The 19,424-nt window shown below is 46.5% G+C and overlaps 1 pseudogene; it reads right to left on the bottom strand.

Annotated features, from left to right (window-relative positions):
* LOC116371284 (Kv channel-interacting protein 4-like) overlaps positions 1-3,990 on the bottom strand; it is a 26,506-nt pseudogene extending 22,516 nt beyond the window's left edge.
* Positions 3,991-19,424: the final 15,434 nt, after the last annotated feature.

The raw sequence follows: 19,424 nt of genomic DNA, 5'->3' as shown, positions 1-19,424 counted from the left end.
AACCAGGTTTTGACAGAATCTCTGAGTGGTGTCTTGGCATTAGAACCAGGTTGACAGAATCTCTGAGTGGTGTCTTGGCATTAGAACCAGGTTTTGACAGAATCTCTGAGTGGTGTCTTGGCATTAGAACCAGGCCTTGTCCTTAATGGTACCTTATTCCCTATATAGTGTCCTACGCTTAACCAGGTAGTGTACCATACAGGGAATAGGGTGCCACTTGTGACGCGGTTATAGTGAGATATTATAAATTATACATGACAAGCTGCTCATAAACCCAGTCCAACGCTATGATGCTTCACTCATAAACCCAGTCCAACGCTATGATGCTTCACTCATAAACCCAGTCCAACGCTATGATGCTTCACTCATAAACCCAGTCCAACGCTATGATGCTTCACTCATAAACCCAGTCCAACGCTATGATGCTTCACTCATAAACCCAGTCCAACGCTATGATTCTTCACTCATAAACCCAGTCCAACGCTATGATGCTTCACTCATGGCTCACTCGGGCAATCATCACTTCCCTTTCTGATTAACCTATGGGCTCACTCGACAATAATTACTTCCCTTTCTGATTAACCTATGGGCTCACTCGGGCAATAATCACTTCCCTTTCTGATTAACCTATGGGCTCACTCGACAATAATTACTTCCCTTTCTGATTAACCTATGGGCTCACTCGGGCAATAATCACTTCCCTTTCTGATTAACTTATGGGCTCACTCGGCAATAATCACTTCCCTTTCTGTCAACCAATGGGCATAAACCTCAGGGAGCATTTATATGTTAACTCATCCCTTGTCTCTCACTTGATGTTCTGCAGTCTTCCAATGACCTTCCACCTCCTCCGCACCACCAGCGTAACAACCTGGAGGCTAGTCATCAGAACCCCGTTGTCCAAGAGGGGTTATTGTATTCTCAATGACCTTCCACCTCCTCCGCACCACCAGCGTAACAACCTGGAGGCTAGTCATCAGAACCCCGTTGTCCAAGAGGGGTTATTGTATTCTCAATGACCTTCCACCTCCTCCGCACCACCAGCGTAACAACCTGGAGGCTAGTCATCAGAACCCCGTTGTCCAAGAGGGGTTATGGTATTCTCAATGACCTTCCACCTCCTCCGCACCACCAGCGTAACAACCTGGAGGCTAGTCATCAGAACCCCATTCTCCAAGAGGGGTTATTGTATTCTCAATGACCTTCCACCTCCTCCGCACCACCAGCGTAACAACCTGGAGGCTAGTCATCAGAACCCCGTTGTCCAAGAGGGGTTATTGTATTCTGTCTCTGATGTCATTCAGTTAAGACGGTACTTGATTGAACTCTCTGATCTTCTAGAAGGATTTGTCTTTGAGGCCTGCGGCAAGACCACTGATTCAACCCAACCACATAGCTCCTCACCTATTCAAACAGTCTACAGTCACCATTTTGTAGTGAGCAGCAGTGGGACTATTTCTGTAGCTTGGAACTACTACCAGCCCGATTCAAACCAAGGTGCACAGTAACCATTCCAGGACCAGACAACAGCGTGTATATTTCAACGCCTTGGACAGCTACACAGGCCTCTGGTAGCAAGTCACAGAGAGAGCATTACAACAGTATGTGGACAGCTACACAGACCTCTGGTAGCAAGTCACAGAGAGAGCATTACAACAGGATGTGGACAGCTACACAGGCCTCTGGTAGCAAGTCACAGAGAGAGCATTACAACAGTATGTGGACAGCTACACAGACCTCTGGTAGCAAGTCACAGAGAGAGCATTACAACAGGATGTGGACAGCTACACAGGCCTCTGGTAGCAAGTCACAGAGAGAGCATTACAACAGTATGTGGACAGCTACACAGACCTCTGGTAGCAAGTCACAGAGAGAGCATTACAACAGGATGTGGACAGCTACACAGACCTCTGGTAGCAAGTCACAGAGAGAGCATTACAACAGTATGTGGACAGCTACACAGGCCTCTGGTAGCAAGTCACAGAGAGAGCATTACAACAGCTGAAAGAGGGAGAGGTAGAAAGATTGAGAGTGCCTCACAAAACCTCCACCCATTCCTTCCCCCTCAACCTCTCACCCCTGCTGCCTATCCAGGTGCTCTGCCTTCATTCCTACTTCTCCTTCCCCTCCCCCCCTGAGGGCAGGAGCCCCCCCACCAAGCAACACATGAAGATCAATCTGTATATAAGCTCTGGCACTTACCCCTCAACCACTACTCCCTATCCAGGTGTTGTTACCCATAGACATAGTAGCTCTATGTCTATAAGTTTATCACCTTCTCCTGCTGAAGGGTTTCTCAAACTCGGTCCGGGGCCCCTCCTGGGTGCACGTTCTGTTTTTCTCCTCTGGCACTACACAGCTGATTCAAACCATCAAAACTTGATGATGAGTTGATTATTTGAATCAGCTGTGTAGTGCCAGAGGAGAAAAACAGAACGTGCACCCAGGAGGGGCTCAGGACCGAGTTTGAGAAACTCTTCCCTTACAGGACCTTCTGTCAGTGTCGCAGTGAGCCAGGATAACTACGCCACGAAACCTCCACCCTGACCGCGTCCCAATTGGTTCCCTATATCCTAGATAGTGCACTTCTTTTGACCAGAGTCAAATGGGCCATGGTCAAATGTAGCGCACTACATAGGGAATAGGGTGTAATTTGGAACGTAGCCCTGGTGGGGGGGCCCCCCCCATCTCCCTACAGTACCTTCTACCAGGGTCCTGGTGTCCCCCCCACCCCCATCTCCCTACAGTACCTTCTACCAGGGTCCTGGTGTCCCCCCCCATCTCCCTACAGTACCTTCTACCAGGGTCCTGGTGTGCCCCCCTACAGTACCTTCTACCAGGGTCCTGGTGTCCCCACCATCTCCCTACAGTACCTTCTACCAGGGTCCTGGTGTCCCCCCCCATCTCCCTACAGTACCTTCTACCAGGGTCCTGGTGCCCCCCCACAGTACCTTCTACCAGGGTCCTGGTGTCCCCCCCATCTCCCTACAGTAACTTCTACCAGGGTCCTGGTGTCCCACCCATCTCCCTACAGTACCTTCTACCAGGGTCCTGGTGTCCCCCCCCATCTCCCTACAGTACCTTCTACCAGGGTCCTGGTGCCCCCCCACAGTACCTTCTACCAGGGTCCTGGTGTCCCCCCCATCTCCCTACAGTAACTTCTACCAGGGTCCTGGTGTCCCACCCATCTCCCTACAGTACCTTCTACCAGGGACCTGGTGTCCCACCCATCTCCCTACAGTACCTTCTACCAGGGTCCTGGTGTCCCACCCATCTCCCTACAGTACCTTCTACCAGGGACCTGGTGTCCCACCCATCTCCCTACAGTACCTTCTACCAGGGTCCTGGTGTCCCACCCATCTCCCTACAGTACCTTCTACCAGGGACCTGGTGTCCCACCCATCTCCCTACAGTACCTTCTACCAGGGTCCTGGTGTCCCACCCATCTCCCTACAGTACCTTCTACCAGGGACCTGGTGTCCCACCCATCTCCCTACAGTACCTTCTACCAGGGTCCTGGTGTCCCACCCATCTCCCTACAGTACCTTCTACCAGGGTCCTGGTGTCCCCCCCATCTCCCTACAGTACCTTCTACCAGGGTCCTGGTGTTCTCCCACCCATCTCCCTACAGTACCTCCTACCAGGGTCCTGGTGTTCCCCCCATCTCCCTACAGTACCTTCTACCAGGGTCCTGGTGTCCCCCCCATCTCCCTACAGTGCCTTCTACCAGGGTCCTGGTGTCCCCCCCATATCTCTACAGTACCTTCTACCAGGGTCCTGGTGTCCCACCCATCTCCCTACAGTACCTTCTACCAGGGTCCTGGTGTTCTCCCCCCCATCTCCCTACAGTACCTTCTACCAGGGTCCTGGTGTGCCCCCCCCCCCTCATCTCCCTACAGTACCTTCTACCAGGGTCCCAGTGAACCAGCGGTACAGGTATCTGGCCACCCTGAGGAGTCGTCTCTTGCACCTTCTTCTGCGATGGCCCATCCTGACCGTGTTCTGGTTGTGAGGTTACGTTTCTGTGGTTACGGAAGTCCTAAGGTTCTTTTCCGAATGTTCTTTTCCTAAGGTTCTATGATTGCAATTGTTGGTTATGGTTGTGTAGTTGCAGGTTTAAGGTTATGGTCGTAAGGTTGCAGTTCTCTGTGTTAGTGGTCCTATGGGTTCTGTAGTTGAGGCTCTAAAATCGCAGGTCTATTGTAGTCCAGGGTTTGTAATCCTATTTTCAAGGAGTTCAGTTCCTCTTCCTCTACAGAGAGCTCTGTTAGGACTGGATCTCCATCTGGGTCTGGGTCAAGATGAGCAGCGACTAAACGTCTTTTCATTTCTATGTTTCTCCCTCTCTCCTTCTCTCTCTCTCTCTCTCTCCCTGGCTGTATCTCTCACTCCCTCTCTCCTCTCTCTCCTTCTCTCCTTGTCTCTCCCTGTCTGTATCTCTCACTCCCTCTCTCCTTCTCTCTCTCTCTCTCTCTCTTGCTCCCTGTCTGACTCTCTCACTACCTCTCTCCCTCTCTCCTTCTCTCTCTCAGGTCCTGGAGAGCTTGTTCAAATCAGATCCACTTGTTGCGATCTGGTCTTAAAGAGGAAACTGTGTCCTCTCCCCAGGGCTTCCTCTCTCTGGATCTCTCTCTCTTTCTCTGTCCCTGTCTTCTGCATCTCTCTTTCCTCTCTCTCTATCAATCTCTTTCTCACTCTCTCTCTGGGTGAAGTTATCTCTAGGTCCAGTTCTAGGATCAGCTTCAGCCCCTTATCAAGACTTTAAATGCAAAACTGACCCTAGGGGCAACTTCACTCAACACCGAACCACTCAGTGTTCCTCCATCTGTCACACCCAAAGTGAAATTCCCCTGAGGTGCTGATCTTGGGTCGGTTTTGCATTTCCCCCACTAATGGTTAAGCTTAGGAATGGAGGAGGAGAAGCTGATCCTAGATCTGTATCTGTAGGAAACCTCGAAGTGACACACCTAAGAGGTCAAGGGTCAGAAAAGGAAGTCTCATTGTTATGTTCTCTCTCTCTCCAATGTTTCTCTTTCTCTCATGTTTTCCTTTGTTCCAGTCCTTGTGGTGAAACAGTCCCTTTCTCTTCTCTTCCTCTCTTCTCGCTTCTTTTTTCAACCTCCTCTTACTTTTTTTCTCCCTTGTGGTGAAACACCTCTCTCTTTTTGCTCTCCTCTCTCTCTGCTCTCCTCTCTCTCTCTCCTCTCTCTCTATCTCTCCTCTCTCTGCTCTCCTCTATCTCTATCTCTCCTCTCTCTCTGCTCTCCTCTATCTCTCCTCTCTCTGCTCTCCTCTATCTCTCCTCTCTCCTCTCTAATCTCCTCTCTCTCTCTGCTCTCCTCTCTCTTTGCTTGAGGTGATGCAACACTTCGTGTTTGCACGGATATGACCGATGATCTTCCTTCGTGTGCCGTTCTGTCTGGTCAGAAAACATCTCACACTCATCTGTCTCTATCAATCTCTTCTCTCCGCCCTCTTCTATATAATCATTTGTCCTCCCTCTCTCTTTCGCTCACCTTTTGTTTAACATCTCTCTCTCTCAATCGTTCTCTGCTCCGCCAGCGAATTAGAGTTGATGATCATCGCCATGGAAACATCACTATCCACACCGACCAGTTTAAAGGCCAACCAACACAAAGTGCATTGTCCTCAGTTTCACCTCATCATATCTGAACCATTAGAGGGGGAATTGTAAAACAGGCCTTAGATCAGTGTGTAGAGGTGAATTGATTATATTCCACATCAAGCTCCTACAACAACACAGAGGGGAACAATACACATTATTAATAAGGCTGTTCTACCTCGAGCATATTGTACAATCTGGGGCTGTATATATCAAGCTGTATCAGTACTGGTCTAGGATCAGTTAAACCTTTATTAGATCATAATCAATAAGACCTTATGGACAGGAGGGACCTGGGCCCGTATCCACAAAGCCTCAAAGAGTAGGAGTACTGATCTAGAATCAGTTTGGCCTTTTAGATCATAATTGGTATGAGTATATGGACAGGGGGTGGGACCTGATCCTAGACCAGCACTATTACCCTGAGACACTTGATACATAGTGATTGCTGTCTGATAGACAGTGTTGCCACCTGGTGAACCCAGCAGGTCGTCAGCCTCGAGGGGATGTTATGTATAATTTCTTCCACCAGGTGGGAGTGTTGAGCTACTTTGTGGCAACGTCAAACCAGAAAACATCCGCTTCAAACGAGAACACCTGGGTTTGTTCCACTCCCAACTGGCTTCCTATTCCCTATAGAGTGCACAAATTTTGACCAGGGTCAATGGTAGTGCACTAAATAGTGAATAGGGTGCCATTTGGGACTATCCTGTACCATAATAACTACAGCAAGCTTATGACGAGACAAGTTTTATTCAGGCGGCAGGTAGCCTAGTGGTTAGAGGCAGGTAGCCTAGTGGTTAGAGGCAGGTAGCCTAGTGGTTAGAGACAGGTAGCCTAGTGGTCAGAGACAGGTAGCCTAGTGGTTAGAGACAGGTAGCCTAGTGGTTAGAGGCAGGTAGCCTAGTGGTTAGAGGCAGGTAGCCTAGTGGTTAGAGACAGGTAGTCTAGTGGTTAGAGGCAGGTAGCCTAGTGGTTAGAGACAGGTAGCCTAGTGGTTAGAGACAGGTAGCCTAGTGGTTAGATACAGGTAGCCTAGTGGTTAGAGACAGGTAGCCTAGTGGTTAGAGACAGGTAGCCTAGTGGTTAGAGGCAGGTAGCCTAGTGGTTAGATACATGTAGCCTAGTGGTTAGAGACAGGTAGCCTAGTGGTTAGAGGTGGGTAGCCTAGTTGTTAGAGACGGGTAGCCTAGTGGTTAGAGACGGGTAGCCTAGTGGTTAGAGACGGGTAGCCTAGCGGTTAGAGACAGGTAGCCTAGCGGTTAGAGACAGGTAGCCTAGCGGTTAGAGACATGTAGCCTAGTGGTTAGAGACAGGTAGCCTAGTGGTTAGAGACAGGTAGCCTAGTGGTTAGAGACAGGTACCCTAGTGGTTAGAGACAGGTAGCCTAGTGGTTAGAGACAGGTAGCCTAGTGGTTAGAGACAGGTAGCCTAGTGGTTAGAGACAGGTAGCCTAGTGGTTAGAGACAGGTAGCCTAGTGGTTAGAGACAGGTAGCCTAGTGGTTAGAGACAGGTAGCCTAGTGGTTAGAGACAGGTAGCCTAGTGGTTAGAGCATTGGGCCAGTAACCGAATCCCTGAGCTGACAAAATCTGTCGTTCTGCCCCTGAACAAGGCAGTTAACCCGCTGTTCCTAGGCTGTCATTGTAAATAAGAATTTGTTCTTAATTAACTGACTTGCCTCGTTAAATAAAGGATGTAATTTAGTAAGGTTAAATAACTGTGATTTCTCACATGAACACACACACACACAGTCTTCTGTGTACCAATAGTCCCCTTGAAGTCAATGATCATAATTTGGACCCTGAGTTTTCCAGGTCACATGGTCAAGGGCTTAATCAAGAACAGGGGGCTATTGAAGTCAGTCCTACAGGAACAGATGAGGGACAATCAGGACAGCAGCTTAAAAAACTAAAAGCCAAAATTCATGACCTAAGAGTGAGTTTAAACCGTTTGGTTATGCTTGCCAGTGTTGTGTTCATCAGGACACGCAACAAAAAACGTTTTAGAATGTAAAACTACAAATGAGCGTTTCTCATTACAAAAGTCTAGGTAGACCCCTCCCTGTTTCAGTGCATTTTTGTCCGTCTGGTACCTAATGAACACATCCCTCCCCATTGTATAACAATCAATGTTGTGTAACGAATAATGAAAGTGAGGCTTGTGTAATTGATGCAGCTGATGTACACACACAGAGACACAAATACACACAGACACAAACAAACACACACACACACACAGCGCCAATGCCATCTGCCCTGAATGGAGGGATTGAACTGTGGCCAAACGACCTCAATAAGGCCAAGGCTCAGTGTGGTGGAAAAGAGACAGGAAGAGATGAAGAGGAGAGATAGAACACACACACACAGACAGACACACAGAGAGAGACACACACAGAGAGAGACACACACACACACAAACAGACACACAGAGAGAGAGACACACACACACACAGACACACACACACACACAGACAGACAGACACACACACACACAGACTGACAGACACACACACACACACAGACTGGATGACAAGAGTGAAGGCCTCCCTAATCTAACATGATATAAACATGGGGATAATATGAAGCGGAGGTCAGAGAGGCTAAACAGCAGAGACTCCCAAACATCTGTCTCTCTCTCTCCCTCCAACTCTCTCCCTCTCTTTCCTTCTCTCCCCCTCTCTCTCGGTCTCTCTCTCTCCCTCCAACTCTCTCCCTCTCTTTCCTTCTCTCCCCCTCTCTCTCGGTCTCTCTCTCTGCCTCCAACTCTCTCCCTCCCTCCAACTCTCTCACTCTCTTTCCTTCTCTCCCCCTCTCTCTCGGTCTCTCTCTCTCCCTCCAACTCTCTCCCTCTCTCCCCCCTCTCTCTCTCTGTTTCTGTCTCCATATGTCTTTCTCTCTGTCTCCCTCAGTGTCTCTCTCTGTCTCTCTATGTCTCTGTGGTTTAAACAGGGGATTATCTGAAGAGAAGTTAAAGGTCAGAGAGGCTAAACAATATTTATTCCTACGAGAACTATTTTTCTCCAACATGAGTATGTGTGTGTGTCCTCACATGCATTGTTTCCTGTGTGTGTGTTTTGTTCATAAGTGTGCATGCGTGTGTGTGTGTGTATCTCTGTTTGTTTTTCCATAGCAGGCCAGCTGCTGAGCTGTCGTGTGATTGACAGCTCCTATGTGGCCTGTGGTCCCAACGTTCTGAACTGCAAACCACACACAGTACACTGATACACACTTACCTTACACACACACACACACACTCTGACTAAGGCCCCTCCAGGAATCCCATTGATTACCAATCTGAGATTCAGATCTGAGCCGGCGATGCAGGTTTCTGTGGTGTTATAGAGTTGTTTAATTTACCGTGGGAAAGAGAGGAGCGATTAAAAACTAGGGTTACGAAAGCAACACGCTCTCACATCACAATTAGACATCCAAGTTCCTCAAACATTTCAAAGTGTTGAAGGTTAGGTTTAGGCCTTAACTCAGAATTCTAAAGGTTAGGCATTAACTCCAAATGGTTGAGGTTGGGATAGGCTTAACCCACCAGAGTCTAAGCCCCGTCTAAGCCCCGTCTAAGCCCTGTCTAAGCCCCGTCTTATTTATTTTATTTATTTTATTTTACCTTTATTTAACCAGGTAGGCAAGTTGAGAACAAGTTCTCATTTACAATTGCGACCTGGCCAAGATAAAGCAAAGCAGTTCGACAGATAAAACGACACAGAGTTACACATGGAGTAAAAACAAACATACAGTCAATAATGCAGTATAAACAAGTCTATATACAATGTGAGCAAATGAGGTGAGAAGGGAGGTAAAGGCAAAAAAGGCCATGATGGCAAAGTAAATACAATATAGCAAGTAAAATACTGGAATGGTAGTTTTGCAATGGAAGAATGTGCAAAGTAGAAATAAAAAATAATGGGGTGCAAAGGAGCAAAATAAATAAATAAATTAAAATTAAATACAGTTGGGAAAGAGGTAGTTGTTTGGGCTAAATTATAGGTGGGCTATGTACAGGTGCAGTAATCTGTGAGCTGCTCTGACAGTTGGTGCTTAAAGCTAGTGAGGGAGATAAGTGTTTCCAGTTTCAGAGATTTTTGTAGTTCGTTCCAGTCATTGGCAGCAGAGAACTGGAAGGAGAGGCGGCCAAAGAAAGAATTGGTTTTGGGGGTGACTAGAGAGATATACCTGCTGGAGCGTGTGCTACAGGTGGGAGATGCTATGGTGACCAGCGAGCTGAGATAAGGGGGGACTTTACCTAGCAGGGTCTTGTAGATGACATGGAGCCAGTGGGTTTGGCGACGAGTATGAAGCGAGGGCCAGCCAACGAGAGCGTACAGGTCGCAATGGTGGGTAGTATATGGGGCTTTGGTGATAAAACGGATTGCACTGTGATAGACTGCATCCAATTTGTTGAGTAGGGTATTGGAGGCTATTTTGTAAATGACATCGCCAAAGTCGAGGATTGGTAGGATGGTCAGTTTTACAAGGGTATGTTTGGCAGCATGAGTGAAGGATGCTTTGTTGCGAAATAGGAAGCCAATTCTAGATTTAACTTTGGATTGGAGATGTTTGATATGGGTCTGGAAGGAGAGTTTACAGTCTAACCAGACACCTAAGTATTTGTAGTTGTCCACGTATTCTAAGTCAGAGCCGTCCAGAGTAGTGATGTTGGACAGGCGGGTAGGTGCAGGTAGCGATCGGTTGAAGAGCATGCATTTAGTTTTACTTGTATTTAAGAGCAATTGGAGGCCACGGAAGGAGAGTTGTATGGCATTGAAGCTTGCCTGGAGGGTTGTTAACACAGTGTCCAAAGAAGGGCCGGAAGTATACAGAATGGTGTCGTCTGCGTAGAGGTGGATCAGGGACTCACCAGCAGCAAGAGCGACCTCATTGATGTATACAGAGAAGAGAGTCGGTCCAAGAATTGAACCCTGTGGCACCCCCATAGAGACTGCCAGAGGTCCGGACAGCAGACCCTCCGATTTGACACACTGAACTCTATCAGAGAAGTAGTTGGTGAACCAGGCGAGGCAATCATTTGAGAAACCAAGGCTGTCGAGTCTGCCGATGAGGATATGGTGATTGACAGAGTCGAAAGCCTTGGCCAGATCAATGAATACGGCTGCACAGTAATGTTTCTTATCGATGGCGGTTAAGATATCGTTTAGGACCTTGAGCGTGGCTGAGGTGCACCCATGACCAGCTCTGAAACCGGATTGCATAGCAGAGAAGGTATGGTGAGATTCGAAATGGTCGGTAATCTGTTTGTTGACTTGGCTTTCGAAGACCTTAGAAAGGCACGGTAGGATAGATATAGGTCTGTAGCAGTTTGGGTCAAGAGTGTCCCCCCCTTTGAAGAGGGGGATGACCGCAGCTGCTTTCCAATCTTTGGGAATCTCAGACGACACGAAAGAGAGGTTGAACAGGCTAGTAATAGGGGTGGCAACAATTTCGGCAGATAATTTTAGAAAGAAAGGGTCCAGATTGTCTAGCCCGGCTGATTTGTAGGGGTCCAGATTTTGCAGCTCTTTCAGAACATCAGCTGAATGGATTTGGGAGAAGGAGAAATGGGGAAGGCTTGGGCGAGTTGCTGTTGGGGGTGCAGTGCTGTTGTCCGGGGTAGGAGTAGCCAGGTGGAAAGCATGGCCAGCCGTAGAAAAATGCTTATTGAAATTCTCAATTATGGTGGATTTATCAGTGGTGACAGTGTTTCCTATCTTCAGTGCAGTGGGCAGCTGGGAGGAGGTGTTCTTATTCTCCATGGACTTTACAGTGTCCCAGAACTTTTTTGAGTTAGTGTTGCAGGAAGCAAATTTCTGCTTGAAAAAGCTAGCCTTGGCTTTTCTAACTGCCTGTGTATAATGATTTCTAGCTTCCCTGAACAGCTGCATATCACGGGGGCTGTTCGATGCTAATGCAGAACGCCATAGGATGTTTTTGTGTTGGTTAAGGGCAGTCAGGTCTGGGGAGAACCAAGGGCTATATCTGTTCCTGGTTCTAAATTTCTTAAATGGGGCATGTTTATTTAAGATGGTTAGCCCCGTCTTAGCCCCGTCTAAGCCCCGTCTAAGCCCCGTCTAAGCCCCGTCTAAGCCCTGTCTAAGGGGATACTACTAAGCTATATGGAATTGTTTTAAGAAGGTCATACCAAGGATCATTTTGCTATTTGATTTAGAATTTTAAGGGCCCTTGAAGTATAAAAAAAAAACGTTAAAAAATGATTTGATGAAAACATTTATTTGTCCTTACTGCTATTAGCCCATACAAACACATTGAATAACAGATTCACTACAAGGAACAATGGATAGATAGTTCCCCCCAAAAATCTAAAGGAAGTTTATTCTGAAGTGTCAGTCCTATATCTGAGAAATCAGGAATAAACATTTTTTTATTCCACCCTCCCCGCCTTATTTTGTGCACTAAATAGTCTCAATATATACTGGTACTGGGGGACCAACCAATATATACTTCCAGAATGTTTTTCAACTGGTACTGGGGGACCAACCAAGTGGTACTGGGGGACCAACCAACTGGTACTGGGGGACCAACCAACTGGTACTGGGGGACCAACCAACTGGTACTGGGGGACCAACCAACTGGTACTGGGGGACCAACCAACTGGTACTGGGGGACCAACCAACTGGTACTGGGGGACCAACCAACTGGTACTGGGGGACCAACCAACATGTGTTAGTGAGAATCTCACCTTTACACAGAGGGGTTATAGTAGTAGTGTGTAGTCCAAACTGGACACGACAGACAGAAGTCGGCTGTACCGACTTCAGACGAGTCCCAGAATGCTAGTCGGGGTCGTAGAGCAAAACAAAGAACAGCATCATGTTCATGAGAGTCTCATCTTTCCACCGATGGGTTTGTAGGCCAAAGCGTTCAGACGATGTTGTGAGAAGAGCGTTTTTGGAGATGTCTCATGGTCTGACAAACCCCCCTCTAGCGCCGTCACAGCAGACGTGTAAGTGTTACGTCGGTGGACTGAGACGCAGCCAATCAAACAGATCTCTAGCTCTCTGATCCACCCATCCAACATACGGTGTTCACCACAAACAGATCTCTAGCTCTCTGATCCACCCATCCAACATACGGTGTTCACCACAAACAGATCTCTAGCTCTCTGATCTACCCATCCAACATACGGTGTTCACCACAAACAGATCTCTAGCTCTCTGATCCACCCATCCAACATACGGTGTTCACCACAAACAGCCAATGAAACAGATCTCTAGCTCTCTGATCTACCCATCCAACATACGGTGTTCACCACAAACAGATCTCTAGCTCTCTGATCTACCCATCCAACATACGGTGTTCACCACAAACAGATCTCTAGCTCTCTGATCTACCCATCCAACATACGGTGTTCACCACAAACAGATCTCTAGCTCTCTGATCTACCCATCCAACATACGGTGTTCACCACAAACAGATCTCTAGCTCTCTGATCCACCCATCCAACATACGGTGTTCACCACAAACAGCCAATGAAACAGATCTCTAGCTCTCTGATCTACACATCCAACATACGGTGTTCCCCACAAACAGATCTCTAGCTCTCTGATCTACCCATCCAACATACAGTGTTCACCACAAACAGATCTCTAGCTCTCTGATCTACCCATCCAACATACGGTGTTCGCCACAAATAGCCAATGAAACAGATCTCTAGCTGAAACCCACAGATTTGTATTAGATTTCTGCGAGGGCGCGGACAACCACTCTGGGGGGTTAAGACTAAAATATCACTGGGTTGGAACATGTAACCTTCTGAACCAGAGGCAGATGCTTACGGCCATCCACCCTCCCCATCCACATCGCCTGAGCAAAACCCAAACCTACTGAACCAGAGGTTGGAACATGTAACCTTCTGAACCAGAGGCAGATGCTTACGGCCATCCACCCTCCCCGTCCACCCTCCCCGTCCACCCTCCCCATCCACATCGCCCGAGCAAAACCCAAACCTACTGGAAGGTAACAGCGCTCACTGTTGCCCCTAGTGGACGGTTTCCACATCAGTGTGCGTGTGTTTGTGCGTATGTATGTATGTATGTATGTATGTATGTGTGTGTGTGTGTGTGTGTGTGTGTGTGTGTGTGTGTGTGTGTGTGTACGTGTGTGTGTGTGTGTGTGTGTGTGTGTGTGTGTGTGTGTGTGTGTGTGTGTGTGTGTGTGTGTGTGTGTGTGTGTGTGTGTGTGTGTGTGTGTGTGTGTGTGTGTGTGTGTGTGTGTGTGTGGTTTTACTATCCAAGTGGCGACATTTTGCAGGTCTGCACAAGGAAAAAGGCTATTTTAGGCTGAGAGGTTAGGTTTAGGGTTAGGATTAAGGTTAGAATTAGGGTTAGGGGTTATGTTTAGGGGTTATGTTTAGGGGTTAGGGGTTATGTTAAGGGGTTAGGAGTCATGTTTAGGGGTTAGGGATCATGTTTAGGGGTTAGGGATCATGTGTAGGGGTTAGGGGTCATGTTTAGGGGTTAGGGACAATGGTATTCTGAATGGAAATCAGTTGTCTGGTACCACAAGGATAATAAAACAAACATGTTCTCATGATGATCTCTTTATATCGCTTCATCGTTATTATTATTCATTTTTTATTTGTTGTTATCCACCTGAAGTTATTGATGCAACACACACACACTCATGTAGCATGTTTAACCCTTGGAGAAATAGAGAATATACAGTCATCCATCTTTCACTAATGTATCCATTCATCTTTCACTCATCTATCCATCCATTCATCGTTCACTACTCTATCCATCCATTCATTTTCACTCATCTATTCATCCATCTTTCACTCCTCTATCCATCCATCCTTTTTTCACTCATCTATTCATCCATCTTTCACTCCTCTATCCATCCATTCATTTTCACTCATCTATTCATCCATCTTTCACTCCTCTATCCATCCATCCATTCATCGTTCACTCCTCTATCCATCCATCCTTTTTTCACTCATCTATTCATCCATCTTTCACTCCTCTATCCATCCATTCATTTTCACTCATCTATTCATCCATCTTTCACTACTCTATCCATCCATTCATTTTCACTCATCTATTCATCCATCTTTCACTCCTCTATCCATCCATCCATTTTTACTCATCTATTCATCCATCTTTCACTCATCTATCCATCCATTCCTTTTTCACTCATCTATTCATCCATCTTTCACTCCTCTATCCATCCATCCATTCATCGTTCACTCCTCTATCCATCCATCCTTTTTTCACTCATCTATTCATCCATCTTTCACTCCTCTATCCATCCATTCATTTTCACTCATCTATTCATCCATCTTTCACTACTCTATCCATCCATTCATTTTCACTCATCTATTCATCCATCTTTCACTCCTCTATCCATCCATCCATTTTTACTCATCTATTCATCCATCTTTCACTCATCTATCCATCCATTCCTTTTTCACTCATCTATTAATCCATCTGTCACTCATCTATTCATCCATCTGTCACTCATCTATTCATCCATCTTTCACTCATCTATTCAACCATCCATCTGTCACTCATCTATTCAACCATCCATCTGTCACTCATCTATTCATCCATCTTTCACTCATCTATTCATCCATCTTTCACTCATCTATTCAACCATCCATCTGTCACTCATCTATTCATCCATCTTTCACTCATCTATTCAACCATCCATCTTAAGATAGCTTGGTGAGACGGCCACAGATCACAGTCAAATACACAGGATACAAACATTCCTTTCCACCTAAACAAATATAGCGGTTGGAAAAAAATAACATCTACATGAAATCTAATGAATAAAACATCTGGGAACAGTAATGCTGTACACATGAAGCTACCATTAGCAATCCCTTCTGATGAACAGACACACCGGTGGACTGGAAATAAACACGTCTTCTCTCTTCCAACTCATTATAGAACTGTCATGCCAAACATGAGCACAAACTGATCTGGGACCAGATCTATCACCATATCAAAATCTGCCGTCTAACACTGTCTGAGTCCCAAATGGCAGCCTGGTCCCTATATAGTGCACTACTTTTGACCAGGACCCTATGCACTCAATAGGGATCCATTTGGGATGCACTCGCTGTCTAACACTCCTTCCTGTAAATGATCAAATAATGATTGCGTTATCAGAGACTTTTGTAGAATGAGAATTGCAGTATTTCGGGAGCTGTTTGACAATCTGTCAGAGAGAACAAAAGACTAGAGTTATCGGAGCAGACACACACACACACAGACACACGGACACAGACACACACACAGAGCATTAAATAGAAAATGAATATCAGTGTGTCTGCAACCAAACATTGGCTGATCCCTCCTTGTCTCAAATGACACTTTTATCTTCCCAGGCTGAGCCTCCAAATGGCACCCTATTCCCTACATAAAGCACTACTTTGACCCAAACGTAGTGCACTATATAGGGAATAGGGTGCCATTTGGCATGCAACCGCAGTCAAGGGAAGAACAGTACAACAACAGTTGGGAGGTGGAAATTGTTGCTAACAAACTGAGGCACCTCAAATTGTGACATTTGATGGACAAACGTGTCTGTCATTGGATCACACTCATAGTGAGCCAAGGGCTTTGTGACAATATTCTCTTGGCTTAACTAGCTTCCTTTCCTCATCTCCTCTCCTTAAAATGTCCCCTAATAAGTGAGAGGGATGGTTGAGTTAGAAACATACCACTTCCACCAATACATCGAACAGAGGAAGGAAGAAAGGAAGGACATCAAGGAAGGAAGGAAGGAAGGAAGCAAGCAAGCAAGGAAGCAAGCAAGCAAGGAAGCAAGGAAGCAAGGAAGGAAGGAAGGAAGGAAGGAAGGAAGGAAGGAAGGAAGGAAGGAAGGAAGGAAGGAAGGAAGGAAGGAAGGAAGGAAGGAAGGAAGGAAGGAAGGAAGGAAGGAAGGAAGGACCAATCCCACCTCTCTCCCGTTCAAACAGACCCAACTCCAAACACTACAAGGACCATAGAAATATCATCCATTCCATTTCTATGTTCAGGACCATGGAGAGCGCCACGTGACTCGGCTTGTTTCAGCACCTCAGACCTGGCCGTAAGCCTGGAGCATGGATACATTGCCGGAAGCAAACCGTATGTCTGGAGAGAATACATCAGTCTACATGTTTTCACCTCTCTCAATATATTTGACTATAAATGGAGGAGAGGAGATGAGGAGAGACGGCGCTACCTTAGACGATTGAGATGCAGCCCTCGTCCGCTAACTAACAATAGACTGTACATCATTCGTTAGAAACAACCCCCTAAAATCAACAGTGATTAGACGCCTCATTCATTCATTTTCCGCCCGTGCCATTATCCCAGGGCGCCCTTAACAGTGACCTTGGTCGGTTGCCCGTGGCGCGAGAGCCGGCAGAATGTATGACTAGGCAGGGAAATTATCCATATCGGTGGATCCCATTTCTCCCGCCCGCGCGTCAAACTACCGCGCGGGGTCCGGGATGGAGTCGGACGGTTAAACCACCGCTGCTGACTCATCAAATCAGGCCACGCGGCACGCGCTGTGACATAAAAATAAAAAAAAACGCTATGAGGGAAGAAGTTTATTACTGGCCCATCTGTCCGATTATTTCAGTTTGAAACACATATTTGATTGTCCTCCACTCAGCTTTGTGCAGCACCGTTACCATGCTGTTAATAGTTTGATTTAAGTCATTGATGGGCCACCAAATGAAGCACATCATTTACATCATGATTATTGTTATTATTATTATAAGGACGTCATATCCAGAGACAGATAAGATAGCCTACCAAAAGCCAGGTCAGCAAACTAACAAAACCAACATACTTCAACGAGCATATATTTTCAAATGTTTTATCCATTGCAATTAATCCAAACGAAAAGGAAAATGATTATCTACTTACCGGTGAGCGGATCATAAGACCCGTCTAGTTCCCGGGAGTCAGAAAAGCTCTGATCCCGACTTTTCTCCTTCATGTTCGTTAGAAGTGCTTACCAAACCACTGGTGAAATATCCCTCTCTCTCTCTCTCCTTCTCCCTTGGTTCCAGGATTAATCACTCCGGTTCATTCCGGCTACATTTCACACCTTATTCAAAGGTAAACGGGAAAATAACCAAACTCTCTTTAAAAAAAACACCGAATCAAATATTTTTCCGAGTGTTCCTTTCCCGTTCCTCAGAAGAACACCAACTTCGGCGACAGTGAACCTGTCAACTGCTCTCGGCGCTGCGCACCCCTGTCTAAATGTAAACAACCTCGCACGGAGCCAGTTAGACAACTAGCCTACAAGCTTCACAGCACATTCAAGTCTACAGCTTACCCACAAAACTTCAATTAAACCTCAAAATAACACAGATGGTTACTTTATAGGATACATAATAATGACATTGAGTTGGTTGAAATCGTCAAATCCTGTTGTAATTCCCTTGGTTCCTGACATTTGTTTCGTATATCGACTGAGGATAAAAGAGAGAAATTAGCAGTTGACCTCAGATGTCTTTGAGAAAAAACCCACTCAGCTCAACGGCTGTAGACAATGGATTCATCCGACGGTGAGGATCACCCTGCGGAGACAGAGCGTGGCTCCCAAATGGAATCCTGTTCCCTGTATACTACCAGTGGTGGGGAAAGTACGCAACTGTCATACTCGAGTAAAAGTAGTTCCCTTAATAGAAAATGACTCAAGTAAAAGTCACCCAGTAAAATACTACTCCAGTAAAAGTGTAAAAGTATTTGGTTTTAAATATGCTTTAAACTCAAACTCCTTATATGAAGCAAACCAGACAATGTATTTATGGATACCCAGGGGCGCCCTCCAACACTCAGACATCATTTACAAATGAAGCATTTGTGTTTAGTGAGTCCTCCAGATCAGAGGCAGTAGGGATGATCAGGGATGTTCTCTGTTTAGTGAGTCCGCCAGATCAGAGGCATTAGGGATGATCAGGGATGTTCTCTGTTTAGTGAGTCCTCCAGATCAGAGGCATTAGGGATGATCAGGGATGTTCTCTGTTTAGTGAGTCCTCCAGATCAGAGGCATTAGGGATGACCAGGGATGTTCTCTGTTTAGTGAGTCCTCCAGATCAGAGGCATTAGGGATGATCCGGGATGTTCTCTGTTTAGTGAGTCCTCCAGATCAGAGGCATTAGGGATGATCAGGGATGTTCTCTGTTTAGTGAGTCCTCCAGATCAGAGGCATTAGAGATGATCAGGGATGTTCTGTGTTTAGTGAGTCCTCCAGATCAGAGGCAGTAGGGATGATCCGGGATGTTCTCTGTTTAGTGAGTCCTCCAGATCAGAGGCATTAGGGATGATCAGGGATGTTCTCTGTTTAGTGAGTCCTCCAGATCAGAGGCAGTAGGGATGACCAGGGATGTTCTCTGTTTAGTGAGTCCTCCAGATCAGAGGCATTAGGGATGATCAGGGATGTTCTCTGTTTAGTGAATCCTCCAGATCAGAGGCAGTAGGGATGATCAGGGATGTTCTCTGTTTAGTGAGTCCTCCAGATCAGAGGCAGTAGGGATGAACAGGGATGTTCTCTGTTTAGTGAGTCCTCCAGATCAGAGGCATTAGGGATGGTCAGGGATGTTCTCTGTTTAGTGAGTCCTCCAGATCAGAGGCAGTAGGGATGATCAGGGATGTTCTCTGTTTAGTGAGTCCTCCAGATCAGAGGCAGTAGGGATGATCAGGGATGTTCTCTGTTTAGTGAGTCCTCCAGATCAGAGGCATTAGGGATGGTCAGGGATGTTGTCTGTTTAGTGAGTCCTCCAGATCAGAGGCAGTAGGGATGATCAGGGATGTTCTCTGT

This window comes from Oncorhynchus kisutch, unplaced genomic scaffold (genome assembly GCF_002021735.2).
Source record: "Oncorhynchus kisutch isolate 150728-3 unplaced genomic scaffold, Okis_V2 scaffold3072, whole genome shotgun sequence".
NCBI classification, from domain to species: Eukaryota; Metazoa; Chordata; class Actinopteri; order Salmoniformes; family Salmonidae; genus Oncorhynchus; species Oncorhynchus kisutch.
Note: the sequence above shows the minus strand (reverse complement) of the source record. Positions and strands in the feature narration are given on the sequence as shown.